The following is a 19,856-nucleotide window of genomic DNA, read 5'->3' on the forward strand; positions in this document are numbered from 1 at the left end:
CATTAGCGTTTGCAGGTAAGTAGCTACATCGACTTACCTGCAAACGCCGATGCTGCTGCAGAATCAACTGTAGCCTCTGGTGCCGATGTGTCCTCGCTCGTCCGACACGATGCAGGACCTGTGAGTGACGACACAGCGTGATCTCTCGAGAACACGGCTGTGTCTGCACTGCCAGAAGCTGGGCATTCTGAAGAGAAGTGGATGATACTTCTCGTCAGAACGCCCAGCTAGTAAAAGTAGTAAAAACGCCCCGATGTACGCACATAATACACGCCCACTTGGACTTTTACTTTAAACACGCCCACTTGGACTTTTGCAAGCCTCATTTGCATAAATACAAAAATAGTCATAACTTGGCCAAAAATGCTCGTTTTTTAAAAATAAAAATGTTACTGTAATCTACATTGCAGCGCCTATCTGCTGCAATAGCAGATAGGGGTTGCAAAATCTGGTGACAGAGCCTCTTTAAGTTCAAATGTTAATTTATGATAAAGACACAACATAACAATCTTGCTTTGCAGCTAAATGTATCACACAATTAGGGTGTAACAACCCCAATGCCAAACCTAAAAGTACAAAGTGGCATGAAAGTCCCTCAAGTCTAGTTTTGCCTGATTCGATTACTTGAAATGTTCACAAATGTATACACTTTGCTAAAAACAAATTTATAGGCCCAAGACAGATAAAAAAAACTAGAAAAACCTTCTCCTTTTAACACTGTTCTCTGAAACTTGCTCTATCAATTTGGGCTGCTGCAGCGTAAGTACAAAACACAGTTTCTGAAAATAGAAAATAAAAAGCATATGTTGCTGCTAGTGTTCACACACAGATAATGTAGGTTGTAACAACTACAAAACTAACCAAACCTAAGAAAGAAAGAAAAAAGGAAGAGATTTATAAAAAAAAAAAAGGGTGAAATAACAAGAATCATTTTGCCTCTTCATTTTACAAAGGATAGAAAGGTGGGGAGGAAACATGCCCTTGACATACCCAGGGCCGGTTTTAGACAAAGTGTTCCCCTGGGCAAAGTTAAAAGTGGGGCCCCAAATGCTGAATTAGGGCTTTTTCATATCTGCGTCAGGGTTCCGTGATGGCTTCCGTCAGACCCTTCCATCAGGGGAACCCATGAACGCAAACCAAACAGAAACCATAGCTTTCCGTTTGCATTATCATTGATTTCAATGGTGATGTTTCCGCTGCAAATGGTTTCTTTTTTTTTTTGCGAAAACAATAGTGCAGTCGACTTATGTAGCGGAGACAAACGGAAACCACTTGCAATGGAAGCATTACCATTGAAATCAATGGTAATGCAAACGGAAGCTATGGTTTCTGTTTGCCTTTCCATTGATGGGTTCCTCCAATGGAAAGGTCTAATGGAACCAATCAACGAAGCCCCTATACTGTTACTGAATAATACCGCAACATCACAACCACATAGTGACTGAATAATACCCCATACTGTTACTGAATAATACTGCCACGCCATAACCACATAGTGACTGAATTATACCCCCATACTGTTACTGAATAATACCGCCACACCATAACTACATAGTGACCGAAGAATACCCCATACTGTTACTGAATAATGCCGCCACAATATAACCACATAATAACTGCATAATATCACTATACTGTTAATGAATAACTCCCACCATGACCACATATTACCACCACATAATGACTGAATACCCCATACTGTTACTGAATAGTACCTCCACACCATAACCACATAGGGACTGAATAATACCCCCATACTGTTACTGAATAATACCGCCACACCATAACCACATAGTGACTGAATAATACCCCCATACTGTTACTGAATAATATCACTACACCAAGGCCCCAATTACACGACCGCATTTTCATCCATGAGTAAATACTGTTCGTAAATACGGATCCGTAGTCATTCGGAACTTATCTGCATATACGCAATGGTATTCGCAAATACGGTCCGTAGTGCATCCGTACATACGGATCTGCAAACAGAAGAAGAAAACCACAAATGATGTGCAATATCTGCAAACCTGGCGTCGCCTAACAACGCTTCCGTAATTACGGATGATTACGGGTGCACATCCTTAGCTGTCCGTAATTACAGAAGCGCCTATAGATTTCTATGGGGAGTCCGTGCCGTAATTATGGACAAGAATAGGACATGTTCTATATTTTACGGATCATTTCTACGGAACGGACACCCATCCGTAAAAATACGGAAAGGTGTCTGTAGCCCATAGAAATTAATGGGTCGTTAATTATGGTCTGTAATTATGGGGCGTAATTACGAATTAAAAATACGGTCGTGTGCAAGGGCCTAACCACATAGTGACAAACCTCCACCTCTTGTAAATAGTGCCACACAGCACCCCCCCCTTGTATAAAGTACCACACAGCCCCCCCTTGTATATAGTGCCACACAGAACCCCTTCATATAGTGCCACACAGCCCCCCATGTATATAGTGCCACACAGCCCCCATGTATATAGTGCCACACAGCCCCCATGTATATAGTGCCACACAGCTCCCCCTTGTATATAGTGCCACACAGCCCCCCTTGTATATAGTGCCACACAGCCCTCCCCTTGTATATAGTGCTACACAGCCCCCTCCTTTGTATATAGTGCCGCAAAGCTCCCCCTTGTATATAATGTCACAGCCACCCTCCCTTGTATATAGTGCCACACAGCCCCCCTCGCTTGTATATAGTGCCACACAGCCCCTTCACTTGTATTTAGTGTCACACAGCGCCTCCCTCCCTTGTATATAGTGCTACCCAGAAATCCCCCCCTGTATATTGCCACACAGCCCTCACCCCAAAAATGTTTTACTAACCTTGCCCCGTTCCTGCGACAGACGGAGCGTTGCACAGCCTCCGGGCAGGACGTTTGCGCAGACCAGCGTGATTGCAGTGAGGTAATTATGCCATCCTGCGCAGGGGGTCTTCCCTGCGCCTTATAGGCTGCAGGCCTAATGTGGCCTGCAGGCTATAGAATTCATTTGTATCTGCGGCCTGAGGATGCAGATACAAGTGAATGTGCCCCCCTCCGGTGCTAGCGACGCCACCGGGCATTTGGGGACCCGTTCTGTCTGGCCCATAAATCTTATGGGCCATGCAGCGTGGCCCCCTTGGGCCCCGTAGCAGCCACGGGCAGGGGGCCCTAAGAGGATGGGGGCCCTGGGCAATTACCCAGTTTGCACCCCCTAATGCCGACCCTGGGAATACCTGACCTGTCATCAAGGGTATGATGTCATGAACCAACACAGAGACTAATTGTGGCTTTTGTTATGGGGCCCCTTGTGCTTTATGTACCCCTCTAGTAGATATGGACACAATAGGGAAAAAAGGAGGCCTATATGACAACAAAATCCAAATAGTAGTATGTATTAAATGAGCAAAAAGTGTACTACGTTCTGATAACACAATTATAGGATTACATGTAGCTATGGTAAATGTTTTAGTTATGCTTGTTACTTTGCAAGGGTGATGCATTTCCTTCAGACAAGAAGTACAATCTTGGAGACTTAGTTTTTTAAGCTTTGTAATGTTAAATTAGACTTATATAAAGTGTGACAACTGAAAGGGAGGAAGTAGGGTATAACAGAGATCTAAAATAGTATAACTGATATGCAAAGTAGACCTGGGCCAAAATATCCGCTCTGCAGATGTGTATGTGCCAAATAAAAGGGCAGATGTTAACATGTTTTTAAAAAATTGGAGGGAAATGTAGTACTTCAGAAAAAATATATGTTTATTTGATGAACCTTAGTATAATAATGTGAATGGAAAGTCACCCATATGATATATCTTTATATCCTATATCATATGTAAGGTCAGGCACTGATGTTTGATGAGAAGGTCCTGATTGCACTCGCCATTCCAATAAATCCCAAGGTGTTTGATGGGGTTCAGTTCAGCGCTATGACCAGGCCACTCGAGTTTCCCCACACCAAACTCATCAAACGAAGTCTTTATCGACCTCGCTTTGTGGACAGGGCCACAGTCATGCGGAAACAGGAAATGCCTTCCTCAAAGTATTGCCATAAAGTTGGAAGCATACGATTGTCTAAAATGTTTTTGTGCTCTGTAATATTAACATTATACCTTTACTAGAAATAAAGTCCCTAGCACAAACCCTAAAAAATAGCCCCCGACCGTTATCCCTTCTCCACCAAATTTATACTAGGCACTAGAGATAAGCTTTTTGATTCTACACAAATCATATTTGGTTTGAATTTCGCAAAAGTTTCAGAGACTTTTGTGTTTCGCGAGGTAGAGATTGCTGCAAAATGGTTTTCGCCTACGAGTGCTAGACACATTTTTACAAATTTGAAAAAAGATCACATGACCTCGGCTGGCTTTCCCATAATGCCTGCATGCAGCTTTAATACTGGGCACTAGACACCCTTTCTATCTTGTTTTAAGTTTTACTTAGGGCTAAATCTGCCTTGTATAATAGGTATTAGATGGGTTTTCCAAAAAACAGGGGCGAACATACTGTATCATATGATCATATGTGCAGCTTGCACAGGTGTGGGGGTTCACCACCATAAAAACACGAGTAATATTTTTAATAGTAAGAATACAAATGATAAGTCTTAAATGAGCAATATGTGTATTAAGTGCAGTATTAGGCATCATTTACATGACCGTAATATACGTCGGTGCGACGCGCGTGCTTTTCACGCGGGTCGCACGGACCTATACAAGTCTATGGGCCAGTGCAGACAGTTCGTGAGTTTTGCGCAGCGTAAAACTCACGACATGTTCTATATTTCCCCATTTTTCGCGCATCACGCACCCATTATAGTCAATGGGTGCGTGAAAACCACGCAGGTCGCACGGAAGCACTTCCGTGCGAACTGCGTGGTTCGCGCAATAGCTGTCATTCTCTGAATGTAAACAGAAAATGATGGCGGCTGCGAGAAAATCTTGCAGCCGCGCATCATACACTGATGACACACGCAGCTGTTAAGTGCCTTTTGCGCATGCAAAACGCCACGTTTTTTGCGTGCGCAAAACGCACACGCTCGTGTAAATCAGGCCTAACACAAATATATTGTTAAGGATCTGCCAGGCACAGCTTCTGTATCCACGCCCATAGGTAATCAGTCTGCACCTACTTCTATGTCTGTGAGACTGACTCCATCTTCCAACACTCAGGATGGCAGGCTTAGGAGTGGGAGAGCCTATCACAGCCTGGCCAGACGGAGCTAGCTCCCGCCCCCTGTCTATTTATACCTGCCTTTCCTGTTCCTCCTTGCTTGTGATTCTTGTTTTGTTTCCTGGCCCTGCTGCAGCTTCTTTAACCATTTGACCCTGCTTCATATCGACCCTGGCTTACTGACTACTCTCCTGCTCTGCGTTTGGTACCTCGTACACTCCTGGTTTGACTCGGCTTGTTCACTACTCTCCTGCTCTGCGTTTGGTACCTCGTACACTCCTGGTTTGACTCGGCTCGTTCACCACTCTTGATGCTCACGGTGTTGCCGTGGGCAACTGCCCCTTTTCCCTTGCTTCTGTGTACCCTTGTCTGTTTGACTGTCGGGCACTTATTGAGCGTAGGGACCGTCGCCCAGTTGTACCCCGTCGCCTAGGGCGGGTCGTTGCAAGTAGGCAGGGACTGAGTGGCGGGTAGATTAGGGCTCACTTGTCTGTTTCCTTACCCCGATCATTACATACATTATTAAATTAAGTTAAATGCTCCAAATTTATTAAGAAAATAAAATCTATGCCTGATATCAGTAGGTGTAGATTTGCGGCAGAGCTCTTGTCATGGAGCCTGTATGCCTCCTATAGTACTGGAGGATATAGCCTCTATTAACTACCTTACAGGCTGCTTTGGACTCTGTGTATGGAGACATTCTCCCCTAGAAGCAAGTCACACCTATATATTTTTTTTTCCATCAACGTAAGCGTGTGAGGGATTGTTTTTTTTTTGTGAGGCGAGTTTAATTTTCTAATGGCATAACTTCATACCTACCAACTGTCCCGGATTCAACGGGATAGTTACGGATTTCAGGTGGTGTCCTGCTGTCCTGTTCGGCCGGTGGTATGTCCCGGACTACTGGTGTCAACTGTATCTGCATCCTCAGGACGCAGATACAGTTGAACCCAATGCTGAAGCAGGGAACCGTCAGCTCCCTGCTTCAGCATTAGTACAGATGACTCCACGAGCACAACCCTACTTTAATTGCTGAGCCCGGGGAATCCCTTGACGTCACTGTCCATATATGGCCAGGGATGTCAGTAGCTCCTCCTGGACTCCCTCTAGGGGCGGAATTCCCAGCCAGAGCATCGGCCACGCTCTGGCCCGGGGATTCCGCTCATAGAGGAAATCCCTGACGTCACTGTCCATATATGCACAGTGAAGTCAGGGACACCTCCTGGAGCGGAATTCCAGGCCACAGCATGGCCGGTGCTCTGGCTGGGGATTCCGCCCCTAGAGGGAGTCCCAATGGCTACAGGGGTGGGGGGGGTAGCGCTATCTACAGGGGGGTGACACGATCTTTAAAGGGTTGTGGCACTATCTACATGGGCACTGCCACTTTATATGTAGGCACTGATACTAGGGGCAGCTAAGGCGGCATTATACTGTATGGGGCAGTTTAGGGGCATTATAAAGTATGGGAGCAGCTAAGGGGGCATCACACTGTATGGTGGCAGCTACAGGGGCATTATACTGTATGCGGGCAGCTATGAAGACATTATATTGTATGGGCAAAGCTATAGGGGCATTATACTGTATGGGCAGCAGAGGGGGCATTATAGTGTATGGTGGCAGCTGAGGGGGAATTATACTGTATGGGGCAGCTAAAGGGGCATTATACAGTATGAGGCCAGCTATGGGGGCATTATACTGTATGGGCAAGATAAAGGGGCATTATACTGTCTGGACAGCTGTGGGGGCATTATAGTGTATGAGGCAAGCTATGGGGGCATTATACTGTATGGGGAAAGCTATGGGGGCATTATACTGTTTGGGCAGCTGCTGGGGCATTATAGTGTATGGTGTCAACTAAGGAGGTATACTGTATGAGGGCAGCTAAGGCGGCATTATACTGTATGGGGCAGTTTAGGGGCATTATAAAGTATGGGAGCAGCTAAGGGGGCATCACACTGTATGGTGGCAGCTACAGGGGCATTATACTGTATGCGGGCAGCTATGAAGACATTATATTGTATGGGCAAAGCTATAGGGGCATTATACTGTATGGGCAGCAGAGGGGGCATTATAGTGTATGGTGGCAGCTGAGGGGGAATTATACTGTATGGGGCAGCTAAAGGGGCATTATACAGTATGAGGCCAGCTATGGGGGCATTATACTGTATGGGCAAGCTAAAGGGGCATTATACTGTATGGACAGCTGTGGGGGCATTATAGTGTATGAGGCAAGCTATGGGGGCATTATACTGTATGGGGAAAGCTATGGGGGCATTATACTGTTTGGGCAGCTGCTGGGGCATTATAGTGTATGGTGTCAACTAAGGAGGTATACTGTATGAGGGCAGCTATGGGGGCATTATACTGTATAGGGGCAGTAATGGGGGAATTATACTGTGTGGGGGAAGCTGTGGGGCATTATACTGTATAAGAGCAGCTATGGGGCATTATACTGTATGAGGGCAGTTATGGGGGCAATATACTGTATGGGGCAGCTATAGGGCATTATACTGTATGCGGCAGCTATAGGGGCATTATACAGTATAGGGGAAGCTATAGGGGCATTATACTGTATGGGCAGCTGTGGGGGCATTATACTGTATGGGGCAGCAGTGGGGGCATTATACTGTATAGGGGAAGCTATAGGGGCATTATACTGTTTGGGCAGCTATGGGGCATTATACTGTTTGGGGCAGCTATTTGAAGTTATACTGTGTGGGTAGCATTATGGGAGGATGATAATGTGTGCGCTGAATCGGGTGTGTATGGGCGGGGATTGGGCAGGATTAGAGGCGTGGCTTAAAAGGAAAAAAAACGTAAAATAGAATATCAATTTTTATTGGCTGGAAAACCCCTTTAAGCAAGGTCAAAAATTAGAACGAAAATACCCTTAGCTAAATGTGAAGGCTTCTTTAATGCAAATGATTCAAGTATCACTTCTTCTGAGTATTTTTTATGCTGCAGCAAAAAGCATACACAACTCCTTAATGCATGCTGCTATAATAGTAAAATGAGTATGGGAGAAGCTAAAGGGGCATTATAGTGTATGGGCAGCTGTGGGGGCATTATAGTGGATGGTGGCAGCTAACGGGGCATTATACTGTATGGGCGCAGCTATGGGGGCTATACTGTATGGGGCAAGCTATGAGGGCATTATACTGTATGGAGGAAGCTATAGGGGCATTATACTATTTGGGTAGCTGCGGGGACATTATAGTGTATGGTGTCAACTAAGGGGGCATTATACTGTATAGGGGAAGCTATAGGGGCATTATACTGTATGTGCAGATGTGGGGGCATTATACTGTATGGGGCAGCTGTGGGGGCATTATAATGTATGGGGCAGCTGTGGGGGCATTATAATCTATGGGGCAGCTGTGGGGGCATTATACTGTATGGGGCAGCTATGGGGCATTATACTGTATGGGGCAGCTATTTGAAGTTATACTGTGTGGGAAGCAGTATGGGAGCATGATACTGTGTGGGCTGAACCGGGTGTGTATGGGCAGAGATTGGGTGGGATTAGAGGCGTGGCTTAAAAGGGAAAAAAACATAGGATAGGCCATCAATTTTTATTGGCTGGAAATCCCGTTTAAGCAAGGTCAAAAATTAGAACGAAAATACCCTTAGCTAAATGAATGTGAAGGCTTCTTTAATGCAAATGATCCAAGTATCACTTCTTCTGAGTAGTTTTTTATGCTGTAGCAAAAAACACACACAACTCCTTAATGCATGCTGCTATAATAGTAAAATCAGTAATCTAATCAATGTATTAGGGAACAAAAACATTTAAGACTGCGTTCACATCTGCGTTCATTTCTCAGTTTTTCTGTTCAATCATAGGAATAAAAAAACAAAAACATTGGAAGTGCTGGAGCCATCGCGTGATGGACATAAATGGCACCCGATGGAACCAAATTATTTTAATGGGTTCCTCTGGGTTTCTGTCATGGTGTTCGTTGTTTTACCAGAAAAAAATAGCCTGTGCTATTTTTCAGTCATTTTTGACCGGATCTGTGATGGGGGCTTCTATGGAAACCTCCAACGCACATGTGATTTTAGCCTTACTTGTTGAGGACACAGGACAAACATGTGCATGCCCTGCTGATCACCCGTGCACAAGTGGGCCGGTGCGATTAGTGTAGGAGCGGGACAATGGCTGTAATACACAGCCGCAGCCCAGCTGTAATGACAGAGATCAGAGGAACCTCTGATTAAGTTACTCATTTTACTAATATAGCAGCATACATTAAGGGGTTGTATATGATTTTTGCTACAACACAAAAGTATACTCAGAAAAAGCGATACTTGGACTTTTTGCACGAAAGAACCCAAAAGCGTAACGATTGTAGCCACATGGGGTGCGAGCGCAGCTTACTATGGCAGAGCAAAGACCCATTGACTCCTTACCCTGCCACTAACTCTGTTAAACCACAGGCTGTTTTAGGCCTGTGGCCTACTAGAGGTTCCTGAGGACATCAGCCTGACAACCCAGGGCAGACGGCTTGATAACATCACAGCTCGCGGTGCCTGCGCTGGGAAGTAGGTAGAAGACACAGCAGCTCGTCAAGGGAATAGAGTTAGGTACGTAGGTTAGTTACCTTTTTCATTATTATTGGCGCAAAGGGGCGCTATTAGTGGTTCAGTGGGGTTTATCTACTATATGGGGGCTCCTATTAACTATATAGAGCACCTAAAGTGCTATATGGCAGAATATAACTACTATATAGGGGCTTCTATCTTCTTTATGGGGGCACCTATCTACTATATAGTAGCGGGCACTAATACTATTCGGGAATAGGTGGGGAGGATGCTGGAAAATCAAGTGGCCAAAGATGTGTGTGCTGTAAATTATGCGGAGACAAGTCGTGGCTTGTAGAAGTCATCATGGCGGTCAGGCCGGATGAAGAAGAAAAAAGATAGTGAACGACTTCAATCTGAAAATACGTCACCTTTGAGTCACTGAATGAAACTGTTTTGTATTCAGTTACGTGGACTGCAGAGTGCATGTGTAAATCTATAGTCAACAGGATTGTGTAGACACAAAAGCCAAAGAGTTTTCACTCCCACTAACTGTGTGGTAACAATATTATAAAACAAAAAACTTTATTAATATCACTAATATGAAGAAATATTTATCTAATGTATCTACCACATACAATACAGACAAATTGTGAATTTAAAAAGTGTCCATGGACTGCCAGTAAATGACGATATTTATGTGGTCTTACTAATGGGGTAATTAAAGATAGATCTTTTGGGGGAAATTCCTATTGTTTATAATTCCTTCTGAAGAATTTAACAAATTTAAAGAATTTCATGAATTTCATGAATTACTGAATAGCAAATGGAGGCATTTCTCTCAATAGTACCATAAACCTAAACCAAAAATACCAGTACCATAATCAATGGATCACTAGTTATTTGATGGAGGCATTCCTCTTAGTGGTACCCTAGAGCTAGTGCCTAAGTACAAATATTTGCATATTGTCCTATAATTATGGACAATGAAATTGTCACAGGAATTAAGAGGTTTTCTACCTAAAAAAATGGAGGCATTCCTCCCATTGATATTAATATGAGTGACCAATTACAAGTATTGTCCTATAATTTTAAACTCCGAACTATTCAGGATAAAGTGTCAATAACTAAAGAATGGAGGCATTCCTCTCATTTATTCTGCAGTCTGAGCTCAGTGTTCATTTCTATCTCTGCCCTATAACTATAATATGTGGACATGTTGTAAAGGTATTTTAGAGTAACAGTATAGCAGTATTAGTCAATCAATATTTAGTGGAAATATGTAGTCAAGGCGTGGCTTTAATATTTAGTAACAGTATGGTGGTATTATTCAGTCACTATGTAGGGGTATTATGTGGTCATGGTGTGGAGGTATTATTCAGTAACAGTATGGAGTATTATTCAGTAACAGTATGGTGGTATTATTCAGTCACTATGTGGTTATTGTGTGGAGGTATCATTCAGTAACAGTATGGTGATATTATTCAATCCCTATGTGGTGGCAATATATGATCATGTTGTGGAGGTATTATTCAGTAACAGTATGGTGTATTATTCAGTCACTATGAGGTGGTAGTGGTAATATGTGGTCATCGTGTGGCGGTATTATTTAGTTACAATATGGAGGTATTATTCCGTTACTATTAGGTGGTAATATATGATCATGATGTAGGGGTATAATTCAGTAACCGTATGGTGGATTATTCAGTCACTATGTGGTGGCCATATATGATCATGGTGTGGAGGTATTAGAAAGCAACAATATGGTGGTATTATTCGGTCACTATGCGGTGGCAATATATTATCATAGTGTGGAGGTATTAATCAGTAACAGTATGGTGGTGTTATTCAGTCACTATATGGTGGTAATATATGATCATGTTGTGGAGGTATTATTTTGTAACAGTATGGTGGTATTATTCAGTCACTATGTAGTAGTAATATGTGGTCATGATGTGAAGGTATTATTTAGTAACAATATAGTGGCATTATTCAGTCACTATAATAATTTGTGGTCATAGTATGGGAGTAATGTTTGTACCTTGTATAATGGTATTATTGGTAGTATTGGCCTTGATATACTGGGTTTTGTTCAGAAACAGTATGGTCATATTTGTTCCTTGTATAGTGGATGGTGGTGTTATGTGGTAACTTTATGACGGTATAATTTAGAGGTATATTATCATACATAGAATATTGTCTTACAGCTATGTTGTCTTTGGGACTCGCAACGCCACTGTGGCCTGTGCATCTTTGAAACAAGCAGCGGGGGCCCAGGTGCAAAATTTCCTCTGAGCCACTTAGGACTCTAGTAATGTCACTGAAAAATGCAGATCAACGCTAATTGCGGCATTAAAATAGAGAGACTGAGACTAACAGAGAATTCATGGTATGCGATTGAGGCCCATACCTAGAATGGTTGACCGCGCAGGGTCCAATGGAGGACCTTAGGGCTGTCTGACCATATTTCCTGTTGTTAGGTTATACTTAGATATGCCCTAACAACTGCCTGGGTACAACCGATTCACAAGCTAATGTACTGTACAGATATATGTAAGTACATTATAGTTTACAAATAAACCTAAACATTTTAAATTACCCTGCAGGAAAAAAAAAAAAAAAAAATGAATAATAAAAATAATAATTTAATAATAATAATAACAATAATAATAAAAACAAAAACACAAATGCGCATTTTTTTTACAATAAATTTACATAATATATTTGGTATCGTCACAATCGTAACAATCGTAACATACTGTACAATAAATGTATGGCATCATTTATAATAATTAATTTATTCCATTAAATAAAACAAAAAACTATTTTTTCCAAATTAAAAATGAATACAAATTAAACGCTGACGTATATTTGTATGAAAACCAATAGAAACCATTGAATATATAAAAATCAATTAGAGCTACTATGACACTTCATGTTACACGATATTTACTCTAAACTTAAACTGAAATTCTGCATCCATACAAAGTGTGTTCTGTTAAGCCCTTACCTCCAACATCCATGACTTACCTGGAGTCAAGAAAGGTTTAAACGGCAAAGAGGAATAAGATGAAGGAATTTTCTAAAGTATATTACAAACCTTGTTTTCTTATCTTTGGAGGTTAGCTTACACCTTCCCAGCAAAGGACGAACATGCGACTAAGGTGCAAATGTATTTCCACTTACTCAATCTTGCACTCACTTTCCACTTAGTTTGCAAGCTAAGCATAAATCACACCCCAAAACAGTCCACAGACCCCTGATACACAACTCGCTGCCAACACCTACCGAGTTTCAAGCCAATTGGTACCCAACTCACACACATACACTGCTCTACAGCAGTCAAAGGTTTAATACACTTTAAAGAGGTCACTAGGTCATATAAGTTAAACTGGTTAACTGACCTGAATTGCGCTGTCTCCCCGATTCTAGAGCTGTTTTTTTCTGGACCCCCCCCCCCCCCCCTTACAAATCAGTAGTGTCTCTTCTGCTTCCTTGAAGGTAGGAGAGAACAAGAGATACCCATTTCAGGTTGGACAACTAACTTCCCATATACAGTAGTAACCACTCCATTAACATATGCAAGGCCTCATGTTTTGATGTGGTGGCCACACAGAGTACTACTTTTTTTTGGGGGGGGGGGGTTCCTTATTAAAGGAGTAAAAAACATTTTTTTCATGGAACACATCATTGACACCAAACTACTAAGAAAATCTAAATATATGCTAATTAAAACATATCGGTGCAAAACATCAGCAAATGCTCATAACAGGCAAATTCTGAACTTGCATGCAAGTTGCACACAGGCAAAGTAATATGGCCCAGTATGCTAACTTGGCTAATTATTTATGGAGTTACAGTATTTAATAGTGGCTAATAGATGAGTGGTGAATAGTCAGAAAATAGGTTAAAAGGGGGATTTTAGAATGAGGTCAACAAGGTTACATACTGTAGAAAACTAGACAGATAAAGATAACATTTGAGAGTGTAGTTAGTATAATAATGATTAAAGTGATCATGATCTTAAAAGCAGGGTCCATTAGAAATTAATTGAAATCCAGTTTCACCAGTTATGAATGGGTCAGGCTTGTTTCACTTGATAATTTCATTACTAGTTTAGAAGAAACCAAAAATATGACTTGTAGCCTTGCAAGGGTGGGACAAGACTGCACAACTTTATGCAGGTTTTATGTTCGTTTTGAAGTCAATAAATTGTGTTGCCCTCCCTCAATGCACCCTAGGCAACCGCACACCTTTTTTGCTGGCCCTGCAGTCTTCCATTGCCTAAAAGCTATCAGCAGACACAAAGTTGTTATAATAGCAGCCATAACAACTGTTGAAGGGGTATAATAAGGTAGGTGATAGTTGTCTCATTGCTTGGGGCACCACCACTGAGACCCCCACCGGTAGCAAGAACGGGGGTTCCAAACTCCCAGATCTTCCTCACTTCACCAAATCACAGTGAAAAGGAGATTGAATGGAGCGGCAGTCGGGCATGCGCTTTCTGCTCCATTCAATGTCTACGGGACGGACTCGTCTGTTTTAGTCATTCTCATAGACCTTAAATGGAGCGGCAGCACGCATGCTCAACCGCCGCTCCATTTAATGTGGTTGAGCAGTAAAGAGGAACAGGGAGTTCAGGACTCCCCGTTCTCACAATTGATGGGGGTCCCAGAGGTGAGGCCCCCGTGATCAGACAATTATCACCTTTTCTGTGTATGGGGATTATTACCAATTTTGGGAATACCCCTTTAAATTTCCATGTAGCTGGGAGGTACACAGATCTTTAATCCTTTGTGCATGACATGGTCCATCTTCAACAAGATACACTAGCTGGCCAATAGTATGTGGAAAACTGACCATCACAAGTTTGTTGGACATCCCATTTCAAAAACAATATGAGGGCTTTAATATGAAGGTGGGCCTCCTTTTGTGGCTATACCAGCCTCTGGGATGGTTTTCCACAAAATCTTGAAGTCTGTATTGTCAGGCTCTGATGTTGGACAATAGGCGCTCCAATTCATCCAAGAGGTGTTTGATGGGATTGAGGTAGGGCTCTGTGCAGCCACTGCTATTCCTCCACGCAAAACTTGGAAAACATTGTCCTTATAAACCTCCCAATGTGCTTAGGGCCAGTCATGCGGGAACAGCAAAGGGCCTTCCCTAAACTGTTACCACAAAGTTGGAAGCGTAAAATTGTCTAAAATGTTTTTTATATACCGTAACATTAACATTACTCTTCACTGATAATAAGGGGCCTAAACAAAACTCTGAAAAGCATCCCCAGACCATAATCCCTCCTCCCCGAAAATTTACAGTACAGTAGGCACTATGTATTCTGGTAGATAGCATTTTACTGTAATGCGCCAAATCCAGATTTGTCTATCAGACTGCCAGATAACAGGATTCACCACTCCAGAGAACGTTTCCATTATTTCAGAGTCCACCGGTGGCTTGCTAAACACTGCTCCAGTTGACGCTTGGCTCAACCATGGAAACCCATTTCATGAAGCTCACAATGGACAGTTCTTGTGCTGATGTCACTTCAAGAGGCAGTTTAGAACTCTGTAGTGAGTGATGTAACAGAGGATATGTGATTGTTATGCTCTTCAGCACACAGTGGCCCAGTCTGCTATGATAAAAAAAAATTTAAGAACACATAGTCCATCACAGTTTCCTGCATTTGGGGCTGCATAACCGCAGGCCGGTAAGATTACCCATGCTGCCTTTTGTTCACTGCCAAAAGTGCCTACAATGGGCACATGAGCATCACAACTGGACCATGGAGAAATGGAAAAAGGTGGCCTGGTCTAATTAATCACAATTTCTTATACATCATGTGGATGGCCGGGTGCGTGTACACCAGGATACACTATTGGAAGAATGCCACTGGAAGAGGCAGTCTGATGCTTTGGGCAATGTTCTCCTAGGAAACCGTGAGTCCTGGCATTCATGTGGATGTTATTTTGACATGTACCACCTACTTTAATTCTTGTTGCAGTCAAAGTACATCCCTCTATGGCAATGGTATTCCCTCATGGCAGTGGCCTCTTCAGGAATGGTTTGAGGAACATGACAAAGCGTTTGAACCATTAAGAGTCCACCTCGCAACTTATAGCAAGACTTTACAAGATCTGCTGCCAGATATAACAAGACACTTTCAGAGGTCTTGTGGAGTCCAAAACTCAATGGGTCAGAGCTATTTTGGGCACATGAGGGGGTCCTACACAATAATAGGCAGGGGGTTTTATTGTTATGACTGATTGGTGTATATTTATTATCTTGGTGTATACATTCTGCTTGGTGGTGCCAAAGCTGTAAGCCCCTACCATGATTCTCAACTAAGGCTTCAGTCCTTATGATCTTTTCTTTCCATTTTATAATGCCAACATAGCCCACAGAGTCATTTAGAACCTCATATAATGTGAAGAACAAGTGGTTAAATGACAACTCCAGGTGTAATCAATCGTAAATATAATTTATACAAAACCTTAAGGTATATTACTTCATAAGATCTTGTTTTTCCATTGCCCTGACCTTTCTGACATGCCTTTCATTGCAGATCGTATCCTTCTTATACAACAACAAAACTTCTTAAACCAGGTTGGCACAGACATGCCATTGCGACACTGTACAAACTTACCAAGGCTTCCCATAAGTTGGTGGAATGTGGTTCTCTCCCACTTTTAAAAGGCCATCTGCAAGGTGTGTCTGTTAGTTGCGTAACTTAGATACCAGCTTTTAGAATGAATAGAAAGACAAACCTGGCAATCCACTAACCTGTTTACAAAATGCCAGGTTCTCATTACTTTCATTACTCACTTGCTGCAAGCAATGTTGGGCATACTTAAGCAATATTACTTTGGAATTCAATTTAAGTTTTAAGCCTTTTCAATGCAACCATCTGTCAAAGAAATGATCCCTGAAATAGACACTAAGCCACATAGAGCTTTGCCCACTAACAGTAACAGCAATCCCAATAGAGGTCATGTAGAGCCAAAGAAACATTGGTGCTTAGCTAGATCAGAATTGGAGAGTTTACTAGTTATAAAAATACATATACAAGTAATGTATATACAATAAAAACATATATATATATATATATATATATATATATATATATATATATATATATCAGAATGTCATAAGACCAACTCTATAAGATACATATGTAGCTAGTAGGAATCAATAATCGCAAATTAATCTATTAACTAGTGAAACATCATTGCACATATTGATATTGTTCACTATGGAACAAACTCATTCATACATAATGTCCATAGACTTATTAATTGATAAAATAAATGTATACTATCAGTATCATCTATTGTTTTCAATACTTAATAAATTAACAAATATGTAAAATCTTCAGTTCATCCAAATTGTAATCACACAGGGATGGTATTCAAATTTTTAACAGGTTCCCTACAATGCGTGCTGGATGCCCACGTTGTAGCGCGCCACAGAAAATTATTTCTACCCTAATAGATATTTATGTATATAACAGTAACAGCCTATATGTTTTCCAAACTTGTGTGCCCCCCCCCTTAGAACTTAAAAGATGATTTGCCACGCTAAGAATATAATAACATGTACCTACCCACACTCACTACATTAAACTCATCCATTACTTGGTAGAACTGTCTGCATTCATAAACTTATAAGAAGAAATCTGCAGGTAGCTACAGGTAGTAAAGCACACATACTTCTACTTCCTACAAGTCATGTCTAAGAAATGGAAGCACCATGGAATGCAGAATTAATAATGCTACCTGTTAAAAAATGATTGATGTTAACTTTTATATGTAAAATCAAAATGGGCTGTAGGCTCTTAATGGGTCACAAGCCGTTCATTAACCGTGAGCATTGACTTCAAGGTGCATCTATGGTATGTGCCTCTATCCAAAGTTGCCAGTCCCCGAACCATGACAACACTTAGAGGATGCACTGTTCTCCAGACCACTGTTATTAAAACATACAGTGAAAACAGGCATCAGGATCTGACGCATGTCTCCGATGCCTGCAAGGCAGGCAGATGGTAGTAGAATCAGTAGATAGTTGACTGCCTGGCACTATTAACATGATATGTGGCTAGCACATATATGGGAGCACTGTGACTAGCACTGTTATGGCCCTTTGGCTGGCATTATTAAGATGTTTTATGTTTCTCGCGCATTTATGTGGCTTTGTTATGAGGGCATGGGTGTATTAGTATACATGGGGCAATAATTGTCCAGCTCCCCTTTCTCATCTCTTCTTGTCACCTTGTAAGCAAACATATGTCTAGTGTGTAGGTCTGGAAGTAGAGTCCAGTGGCTGAAACAATCTGGAAGGTGGGTGATAATAGCAAGAGTAGTCAAGTAACAGTCCAGGTTCGATACACAGATAAGCAGCAGTAGTTTGCAGCATAATAAAAGAGACATTGTCAGAAAACAATCCAAGCTCGTCACACAGATAAGCAGCCATAGTTTATAGAGGAAAGAAGCAATGAACTAGACTAGAGGCAGGAAGCTCAATGGCATGGAGGAAGTGCAAGGGCCAGGCTAATATAGGAAGCCAAAAGGGTGAGACTAATTAAGTAATCAAGGAAGAAATCTCCAGAGGCAAGAATAAAGAAAAACTAGACTAATAGATTGGCGCTGTCTAGCAGCACTAGTAGCTCAATAAGAAGAGATACTGCATGGGGTACAGAATTCTGTGGGTTCAAATCCTGACGTACTCCCCATTTTCCTGGATATACTCCAGATAGCCCAGGGTCTGACTTGTTAAAATATCTCTGATTCAACAATTTTGCAAGCCTAGGAGCATTAATATTTTCTTCAGATTCCCAAAAATTCTCATCAGAGCCATAAACTTTCTACTGGATCAAATACTGCAGTTATTTTGATAAATTCTGAAGTCCAAGATTTTTTAACAATATAACCATCTTGCACATTCACTGGTGGTGGAGATGGCAAATTGCGGCCAGGAAAAGAATTTTCCTGAAATGGCATAAAGAGAGAGAAATGAAAAACAGGATGTACCTTCATAGTCTCAGGAAGTTTTAAACAAATAGTGACTTCATTCATTTAGGAATAAATATTTCTGTCTCAATTTTGGAGAAGGTACTTTTAGTTTTAATTTTTTTATGGAAAGACACATTTTGTCCTCTACATGAAAAACAGGAGATTTTTTTATTTTTATTAGCAGACTGTTTAAATAGTTTTTTTAATCCAACCAGTCATCCTGAAGATAACTAATGAAGCATTAAAGGTACTGTTCAAGAGTTTGAAAAGTACTTCAATTTGTCCTTTTGACTGGGGATAAATTCAAAAGATAAATGTACTCATATCTCAAAAGTGGAGCAAAAACTTTTTCCGAATTTGGAAGTGAACTCTTCCCCTTCCTTTAGCAGAGACCACATTATCAGGAATTACATAAAATTGTAATACTTTCCATATAATTAGTTCAGCCGTTTATTCTGCAGTGGGTATTCCTTTGATTGAGATAAAATGGGCCGTCTTTGTGGGGTTCATTCCTTTGGAAGGAGGTAGGTCAACCACAAAATCCATAGAAACTGAGCCCCAAGACCAAGGTGGAATGGGGAGTAGTTTTATTTTGAGCACAAACCACACATGAATTTCCTTCTTAAAGCTTGGCCTTCAAAAGGAACAGGAAAGAAGTACTTAAGTCTTTTTAATGACTACATTTCCAGCAGAAGAGATTCACATTCCTTAGAGGATAACTAAGCAAATAGTCGTTTTCATATCCATCCTCTAGTAGAGTCAGGCACTCTTTTAAATAAGTAGCCCCAACAAAGTTATTTTCAGATAAAATTATGCTGTCACATTTGTCTTTTTGTGTGGCTGAATTCATGACGTAAAGAGAGTCTTTAATTTAATGAAAGCATTCTGAGCCTCTGGTGTCCAAGTAAAGCAAACATTCTTCTTTATATGTTAAGTAATTGGTGCGATGATCTTGGAGAAGTCTTTTAGTTAACTTTCTGTAGAAGGGTTGGCCAATCAACAGCCTTGATTTTACTAGGGCCATTCTCAGACCTTCTGGAAATATACGTAATGTACCCAACAAATTAAATTATCTGTTAAAACTCACATTTCTCAAGTTTATTGTATATGAGATGTTCTCAAAGTTGTTGCAGTACGGTGCAGACATGTTTGCAATGATACTCAT

The sequence above is a fragment of the Rhinoderma darwinii genome, chromosome 4 (assembly GCF_050947455.1).
Source record: "Rhinoderma darwinii isolate aRhiDar2 chromosome 4, aRhiDar2.hap1, whole genome shotgun sequence".
Classification (NCBI taxonomy): domain Eukaryota; kingdom Metazoa; phylum Chordata; class Amphibia; order Anura; family Rhinodermatidae; genus Rhinoderma; species Rhinoderma darwinii.